This window comes from Panthera leo, chromosome C1 (assembly GCF_018350215.1).
Source record: "Panthera leo isolate Ple1 chromosome C1, P.leo_Ple1_pat1.1, whole genome shotgun sequence".
In the NCBI taxonomy this organism is placed as follows: domain Eukaryota; kingdom Metazoa; phylum Chordata; class Mammalia; order Carnivora; family Felidae; genus Panthera; species Panthera leo.
In genome coordinates, this window is record NC_056686.1 from 204,587,801 (window position 1) to 204,597,199 (window position 9,399).

The following is a 9,399-nucleotide window of genomic DNA, read 5'->3' on the forward strand; positions in this document are numbered from 1 at the left end:
TGATTTACACAAAGAGGTAATTGCTCAGCTCTGGAGCACGGCACACCCAGAATCTCAGTTTAGCCGCTATGCCAGTGGGTGACCTTGAGTGAATTACTTCACTCCTCTGAGTCTCAATTTTCTTCTCTGTAAAGTAGAGATCATTGCATGTGTGGTGATTGCAACTCGAAAGGGTTGGGTGGAGACAATGCATGTGTGATATTGTAATTTATAATAAGAAATACATATTTGGTCTTCATCCCCATGCTAAAGAGTTTCTAAAACCTTTGGAATTCCCCAAGTGGTGAAAAGGATCAAGTGACTTTGGAATGCCCCCTACATTACCTAAGGATGGGGGCTGGTTGCCAGAGAGCCAAACATGTGATTAGACCTTCAGAGGGGGGAGAGGGGCTAGAAGTTGAATCAACACCAATGGTCAGTGAGTTAATCAACCATGTCTATGTAATGAAGCCTCCATAAAAACCCAAAGGACTAGGTTCAGAGAGGTTCCATGTTGCTGAACACTTGGAGATTTGGGAAGAGTGGCATGCCTGGACAAGACATGGAACTCTGAGCCCTCCCCATATGTTGCCCTATGTGTCTCTTCCATCAGGCTATTTCTGAGTATATCCTGTAAACCAGTAATCTAGTGAGCAAAATGTTTCTCTGAGTTCTGTGATTCACTCTAGCAAACTAATTTAACCCAAGGAGAGAGTCTTTGGAACCTCCAATGTACAACCAGAAGCACAGGTGATAACCTAGGCACGCAACTTCTGTCCGAGCAGGGAGGGAGCAGGGTAATTTTGTGGGACTGAGCCTTTACCCTTTGGAATCTGACGCTACATCTGGGTAGATAGTGTCAGCATTGAGTTGAATGTTGAATTGAGTTGAATGTTGAATTGTAAGAAACCCAGCTGGCATCAAAGCACGGCTTGGTGGTACAGGGAAACACGACCACCCCTGCCCCTAGCCAGGGTGGAATTAAGTGCTCAGACCTCTTAGCATGTCAAGTGGCTGGAATGTAACAAACACTAAACGAATGTCTGCTGGTTTTATCACTACTCCCTTGCTTTGCCTCTCTTCTGTTCAGCACTTACCATGGAGTCCCAATTGTTTATTGATCCTAAGGTATTCTTTCACCAGTGACCACTAGCAACTTATTTAAAGATGTGCCAGAGCTTGCCGATTAGGGAGTGCTACACATGAAATATAAGTCATGAACTCTTAAGGAGCAAACCATTCATTCATCTGGGGGTCAACACCAATATTCACAGAAGAGCTTGATGCTGGGTGGTGAGTTACTGAAACAGTTGGGAAGCAGTCATCATTGTGGGTGGGGACATCGTCTTTGTCTGAAGCATCTCTCGGTTTTTGCTGAGCAGGATGAGCCTCTGTGGGACACTCTAATCCAGTGCCTGATGAATGTCACACAATTGTCTTTCTCTTCTGTTGCTAAATTAACCTTTCACGAAGATAACACCCACTTAAGCATTAATGATCACCCTTAGAGGTTTCACAAATAAAACCCGAGAACTACTGGAGCAGAATATTTACGTACACTTGAATCTCCAGGCTTCCTTATGACTTCTAGCTGGGTTTAGCTATTTCTCCCTTGTACCACATTTATTTAAAACATGGAGCACATACTTTGGACAGGTGGTGAAAAGGGCTACATGCAGTTAAGGAGAAGGTGGGGTGACTTAAAGGCTTTTTGGTCAAGCTCACTCACCACCCTCATATGAGTCTTTCGTGGGTTTCCATTTCCCAGCAGTCTGTGGCAGCTGCTCTCTGCATTGCCTACAAGACTACCGTCACTAGACAGGATATCATATCATTCATGAAGTACCGGGTGTCCGTAGGAGGAAAGAGTAACTGGGTACATTCAAGGTAATGGCATTGTTATTACTTTTTATTCTTAGTGGATAAAGGGCAGCATGAGTGAGATCTAAAATAGGGGTTCTCAATCTATGTTACTTGCAAGCCATATATATATACATATATATATATGTGTGTATATATGTGTGTGTATATATATATATATATATATATATATATAATGTGTACCTTAACTCAATAACTAGCCCTGAAACTAAAGTTTCATGGTTTATTACTCACCCTTCCTAAGGGCCATATATTCTGATAATTTCTATTCAATCTTTAAAAAAAAAAGCACTGGTTGCAATCTACTCAGTTGATTTTATGACCCATTAATACGTCAAAACTTACAGTTTATAAAACACTATTGAAAAGTCTAAAGCATAGATTCATAAGTATAAGAAAAGTTGGGTCAGGTCACATATAGTCTCCTCTTCCAACAAACATGCGCACATATGCACTGAAAAACTACCCGTTTTTTTACAGTGGATATCATTAATCCAAGATAATTGGTCACTTCCCTGATTATCCTCATGGTACTCAAGAGAGGACAGAGTTGCTCATTAGATGAGCTATTTGTATCCAATTCCCAACATGTCATTTTATTTTAAGAACACAAAAAAACCACAAAGCATGAGCCTTCTGAAAAGTATGCATATTTACATGGACTTCTGGTTGAGAAGTCTTCAACAAGATCTTTCTCCTGAGATTTTGGATGGGTTCATTTCTTTTTTTGTTTTTTTTTTTTTTTTTTTTTTTTACGTTTTTATTATTTATTATTGAGAGACAGAGCAAGACAGAGCATGAGCATGGGAGAGGCAGAGAGAGGAGGAGACACAGAATTTGAAGGAAGCTCCAGGCTCTGAGCTGTCAGCACAGAGCCCGACGCGGGGCTCGAACCCACCAACTGCGAGATTATGGCCTGAGCCAAAGTCAGACGCCCAACTGACTGAGCCACCCAGGTGCCCCTGGATGGGTTCATTTCTTATTAGAAAATGCAAACATGCATGTTCCCATTTTTAAAACACTGAAAGTTTAGCTTTATTATGAAAGAAGGATGAGGATAAGAGAAAGTGGAAGAAGAAGGAAAGAAGAAAAAAGGAATAGAATGGGAAAGAGGAAATATAGACATAAGACATAATTTGTCGCTTATAAATTCCTTTCAATATATTGTTATAATTAGCATTAATTAAATATCCTAAGTTTACAGTATAATGCCAGCCAAAATATAGCTCACTAAAGAGAATGTTGTTTTTACTTATGAATAGAATTTATGACATATTTACACCCTTGCTATATATATTCTTTTTTTCTCAAGAAGATTTTAGAATAAATTTATGCTTAGTAGTTGTTTTCTTTTTCTAATTAGTAAACTTTATTGTTTTAGAGCAGTTTTAGGTACACAGCAAAAGTGAGGGATAAGTACAGAGTTCCCACATACCCCCTGTCCCCACGCGTCTACAATTTCCTCCACTATCAACATCCCATACCACAGTGGTACATTTCTTATAGTCTGTGAACCTACGCTGACATACCGTTGTCACCAACACAGTTTACATTATTAGTGTTCATTCTTGATGTTGTACATTCTTTGAGTTTGGACAAATATATAATGACAGGTATCGACCATTATACTATCATACAGCATAATCGCCTTGTCCTAAAAGTCTTCTGTGCTCTGCCTATTCATCTTTCTCTCTAACCCCTGGTACCGCTGGCATTTTTACCGTCCCCATGGATCTTTTTACTCTGTCTATAGCTTTGTCTTTTCCAAAGCATCATTTAGTTGGAACCATATAGTATGGAGCCTTTTCAGATTGAATTCTTTCACTTAAGAATATGCATTGAAGTTTCCTCCATATCTTTTCATGGTTTAATAGCTCCTTTCTTTTTAGCACTGAGCAATATTCCATTGTCTAGATGCATCACAGTTTATTTATCCTTTTACCTACTGAAAGACACCTCGGTTGCTTCTAAATCTTGACAATTTTTAATAAAGCTGCCGTAAACAACCATGCACAGTTTTGGTGTGGCCGTTGGTTTCCTACAACTTTGGGTAAATAGCAAAGAGGGCGATTGCTAGATTACATGGGAAGCATGTGTTTAGTTCTGTAAGAAACTGCCAAACTGTCTTCCAAAGTGGCTGCACCATTTTGCATTCTCACCAGCAAGGAATGAGCATTCCTGTTGCCCCACATCTTTGCCAGCGTTCGGTGTTGTCAGTGTTCGGCGTTTTAGTCATTCTGATCAGAATGGAGTGGTATCTCATTTTAATTTGCAATTCCTTGATGACATATGATGTTGAGCATCTTTTAACATGTTGGTGTGTTATCTGTATATCTTTTCTGGTGAGGAATGTCTATTCGGTCTTTTGTTATTTTTCTACTCAGGCAGTTTATTTTCTTATTGTTAAGTTCTAAGAGTTCTTTGTATGTTTTGGATACTAGTCCTTTATCAGATGTGCCTTTTGTAAATATTATCTCCCAGTCTATGGCTTGTCTTCTCATTCTCTTGATGCTTATAGCTTTTAGTATTCCCCAACATGTTAAGCAGATTCCTGATAAAAATAGAAATATTTATATAATTCTCAGACTGAATTGTCAGGGAAATCAATCTGTTGTATTTCATTTGTATTAATATTGATTATGGAGCCCTTGATAAAATCACATTCCTTACAGACATGAAAGATAGTCCCCCAAACACATTTTTGTCTTCCAGTTTTTTTAATAGATCTTTAGTTTTCCATAGCAAGTAAAATTTCATCACTCACAAATTGTTTGCCTTTTTAGGAGGAGGTGTCTCAAACCAAAATGTGTTTTTAACAACAAAAAAAGAGACACTATTGGCAAAAGAAAGAGGCAAACAGATCAACGGAACAGAATATGAAGCCTATAAATAAAGCCACATAAATACAGTCAACTGATCTTTGACAAAGGGGCAAAAGCAACATAATGGAGCAAAAATCATCTTTTCAACAAGTGGGACAACTGGACAGTCACATGGAACAAAATGAATCTAGACATAGACCTTTTACAAAAAGTAACTCAAAATGGATCCCAAACTCAAATGTCAAATGTAAAACTACCTAATTACCAGAAGATAGTATCGATAATCTTGGGTAAGGGAATAACTTTCTAGATACAACATCAAAGGTTGATCTCTGAAAGAAGTAACTATTAAGCTGGACTTTGTAACTGATTGAATTTAAAACTGCTTAAATTTAAAAACTGCTTTCTCAAAAATAAACATTTAAAAAATAAAAACTAAAAAAAAAAAAGGAAAGAAAAGAAAACAAAAATCCCATTTGAAAATGGGCAAAAGACTTCCCCCGAAGAAGACAGACAGATGACAAACAAATGTATGGAAAGATGCTCCACATCGTAAGTCCTCAGGGAAATGTAACTTAAAACAACGAGGTACTACTCCACACTTATTAAAATGGCACGGACAACACCAAATACTGCTGAGAATGCAGATCGACAGGAACTTTCATTCATCGCTGGTAGAAATGCAAAATGGTACAACCACTGTGGAAGACAGCTTGGCAGTTTCTTACAAAGCTAAATATACCCCCACCATACAATCCAGTGATTGTGCTCCTTGCTATTTACCCAGAGGAGTTGGAAACTTATGTTTACACCAAAACCTGCGCACAGCTGTTTATACCAGCTTTATTCATAATTGTCAAAACGTGGAAGCAACCAAGATGCCTATCGATGGGTGAATAGATAAACTGTGGTATGTCCAGACAATGAAATATTATCCATTGCTAAAAACAAATGAGCTATCATGCCATAAAAAGACATGGAGAAACACTAAGTGCATATTACTAAGTGAAAGAAGTCAATCTGAAAAGTCTATACACCATATGACTTAAACTACTGTATGACATTCTGGAAAAGGCAAAACTTCTTGCTGGGGTATGGGGAGGGTTGAATAGGCTGAGCACAGGTGATTTCTAGAGCAGTGAAAAAATTATGTATACTTTAATAGTGAGTACGTGTCATTATACATTGGTCCAAACCCAGAGAATTCACAACATTAAGAGTGAACTCTAATGTAAACTATGGACTTTGGGTGATTAAGATGTGTCACTGTAGGCTCATCAATTGTAATAAATGTGTCACTGTGGTGGGAAATTCTGGTAATAAGAGAAGCTATGCAGATATACACGCAGCGGTTTGTAGAAACTCTCTGGACTTTTGCCCCCGTTTTGCTGTGAACCTAAAACTTCTCTAAGACATAAAGTAATAATTTAAAAAGAGAGAGATTGCAACGATGTGCATGGAGCTAGAGTATACTATGCTGAGCAAAATAAGTCAATCAGAGAAAGACAAATACCATATGATTTCACTCATACGTAGAATTTAAGAAACAAATCAGATGAACGTATGGGAAGGGGGGAGGAAGAGAAGGAAACAAACCACCAGAGACTACTCTTAATGATAGAGAACAAACTGAAGGTTGATGGAGGAAGATGGGTGGGGGATGGGCTAGATGGGCGATGAGCATTAAGGAGGCCACTTGTGGTGAACACTGGGTGTTGTATGTAGGTGATGAATCACTATCACTGAATTCTACTCCTGAACCAATATTGCACTATATGTTAACTAAAGTATAAAATTAAATAGTTAATTAAAAATAAACAAAAAGAGAGAGAGAAGCATTAGAACGATTGTGTAAGTCAAACCTGCTAGGATGACTTTATTAGAAAGTGGTTGAGGGGCGCCTGGGTGGCTCAGTCCATTAAGGGATTCAGGTCATGATCTCATGCTTCGTGGGTTCAAGCCCCACATCAGACTCTGTGCTGGCAGCTAGGAGCCTGGAGCCTGGAGCCTGGTTCGGATTCTGCGTCTCCCTCTCTCTCTGCCCCTCCCCTGTTTGTACTCTTTCTCCAAAAATAACTAAACATTAAAATTTTTTTTAAAAAAGAAAGTGGTTGAGAATAACAAATATTTTGAGTATAGATCCTTTTCTATACGTGAAGATGAGCCCCATTTTGCATATAACTTTATATAACTAAAAGTATAAAAATGCTTATTTCTGTTATTGTTGTATACAAGCATAAGGAAGCACTTAACAGATCCTTCCGTGTTTCCGTATTTCTCTGGGATGTCACAAATTCTGACTTTAGGCATGCATGAATGGCCAGGTTGATTTTCAACACAGCAGAAGAAAACTATTCTGACTGCTGAATTAGGTTTAATATTTAAAGAGCATTTTTATTACCTCCAAAATAGTTCATCTACATTAAACACTGAAAAACATGAATGGATAGATAACCTCATCCAATCCTATGCAAGAATTCTTTAGCTATTGTGCTACATAGCTATTTAAAAACAAAAGTACCCAGTAGTTGTCATTGTTCAGATAGATTCCTTTTCTAAGAAAAGTTAATTTTTTTTCCAAATAATGTTTGTGCCTTCTGTCCCTGGAGGTCCTTTCTACCAAGGCTAATAAAGGTCCCATATAAAGTCTAGCTTGACCTTGCATTGTTGATTGGGTATGATTCACTCACCATCATTTAAGCTTTTAATGGTAGCATCCTGGATCTGTCTAGTGACAACTTAGCCATTATACAAGGGGAGTTTGGGGTAGGATATAAAAACATTTGAGATTCCTATGTGATCACAATATATTCTGGGTTTGACTGAAAGAGCCACCCTCTAAATTACTCAAATTTATAAGCATCAATACACAGATCTGGGGTTTGGGTAATTGAAGCTGTCATTTTTATCTAGAAGTAGTTCTGAATGAATAACCCAGAAGTGAGACAACCAGAAGCTGAATAAATCAAGTGGGATTTCGAACAGAACTATCTCTGTAATTACTTCAATTATTCATGAGGCTCTGAATGTGGATGCTTGACCTATGAGATCTTGGAGGTCAAAAGACTTAGCTTCTATCCAGGACGCCAATAACTACCAAAAATTACTTATTTTTCCTGCTCTACATGTCGGCTGGAATGTCTTTACCAAATTTATTTTTACTTCCTCTCCTCCAATTTAGAGGAAAAAAAAAAGAACCAAGCAGTTATAAAAATATAGGAGATTCCACCATGTCTGAGACCAAGCCTGGGGAATTCTGAAGAAGTGAAAATGGGGCCTCTGAAAATAATCAGCTTGGTCCCCACGGGAGAAAGACTTTGTCAGGACCCTGCTGAGCCAAGGAGAGGCAGTGTCTCCAACACAGACAAGGGTAACATTCCCCAGGATTTTTGAGGTTCCTGCAAAAACAGCATCTAGATTTTAATCCCATATTGAGAGAGAATTAAAAACAGGGATGTGCAGAGGGTGGGAGCAAGGCCCAAGAGGAGGGAAAAGGAAGTTAGTGTTCATTGAGAGCAGGCTATTTAATAATAATAATTAATTAATTAATTAATAATGAAACAAAAAATAATAATAACACTTACAGAGTATTCAAAATGTACCAGGTACTGTTTTAGCGGGTTTTCTCTAGCCAGCGTGTCACATGCACAAAAGGTCATGTGATCCTCACAATGGACCTGCGAGGTAGGCACTGCTGTCATCCTTCAGAGGGCAGCCTCTGGGCTTGTGTCTCTCTTGATGCGACACTCAGTTCTCCATCACCACCAAAGTAAGGTGTAACCGCAAACACACGAGGGCGCGATGTATGTTCTTTAGGAAGACTTTCACAGGGAAGATAGAAAAATACATCACGCGTCACGTAAGGCTTCATCCACTTCCACACAAGGCATCTCAGTTCTCGTGACATGAGGCTCTTCATGCATAGAGCCTCCAGAAATTGTCCTCTTATCCAGACCCCTAGCATGAAGTTCACCCAGCAAGACAAAGCCAGGTGGCCACCCCACCCAATCCCCCTTAGGGAACGGTTCACGTGTCATCTTTTTCCCCTCGCACATGCCTCCAGGTTGTTTTATCTCTACTTTAAGTGCCTATCAAGTTATTCATCCAACCAGCAGGCCTTTTCCTTGGGGAAAAGCTGATGCCAAGGAAATGCAGTGAGTGTCCTCTACATTGTGACATCATGTTCCACACACTTTATATAAACGCTTACTAGTTTCTCGTCACAGCATTATTAGGTAGGTATTATCACATCCTGTTTTAAAGGTAAGAGACCTGAGCTATAGAAGTGAAATAATGCAGGGTTAGAAGTAGGGTAACCATCCATCCCAGATTGCCTGGGACTGTTCTCATTTTAATACAGGAAGTTTCAGGTCCTGGAGAACCCCTCAACCACAGGCAAATCAGGACCAATGGTCACCCTAATACTAATAAAGAAATAATGGTTGGTTTCCAACCCAGGTCTTCTGACTCTCCAAGAATTCGTTCAATGAACACTTGTTGAAAGAGAGAGAGATTTGGAGAAAGAAAAGAGGGAAAAATGGAAGGAAGGAAAAAGGGAGAGAGGAAAGGAGGAGGAAGTGGAAGGGAGGGAGGGTGGAAAAGCAATGAAAACAAGAGGGAAGTAGAAGCTTCATGGTGATTTAATACCTTATGGATCTTAATGTTATATTACCTATAATTTAGTCTATACACAGTGTGAGTTATAGATAGATGGATA

At 38.9% G+C, this 9,399-nt stretch overlaps 1 long non-coding RNA gene across 1 annotated transcript in view; it reads right to left on the minus strand.

The window, feature by feature from the left end:
- The window catches only part of LOC122228312, a 49,907-nt gene extending 41,167 nt beyond the window's left edge, over window positions 1-8,740 (minus strand). Inside the window, exon 1 of the long non-coding RNA XR_006206521.1 lies at window positions 8,267-8,740. This is a non-coding gene — a long non-coding RNA (uncharacterized LOC122228312). The remainder of the gene's footprint in view (window positions 1-8,266) is intronic.
- Window positions 8,741-9,399: the final 659 nt, after the last annotated feature.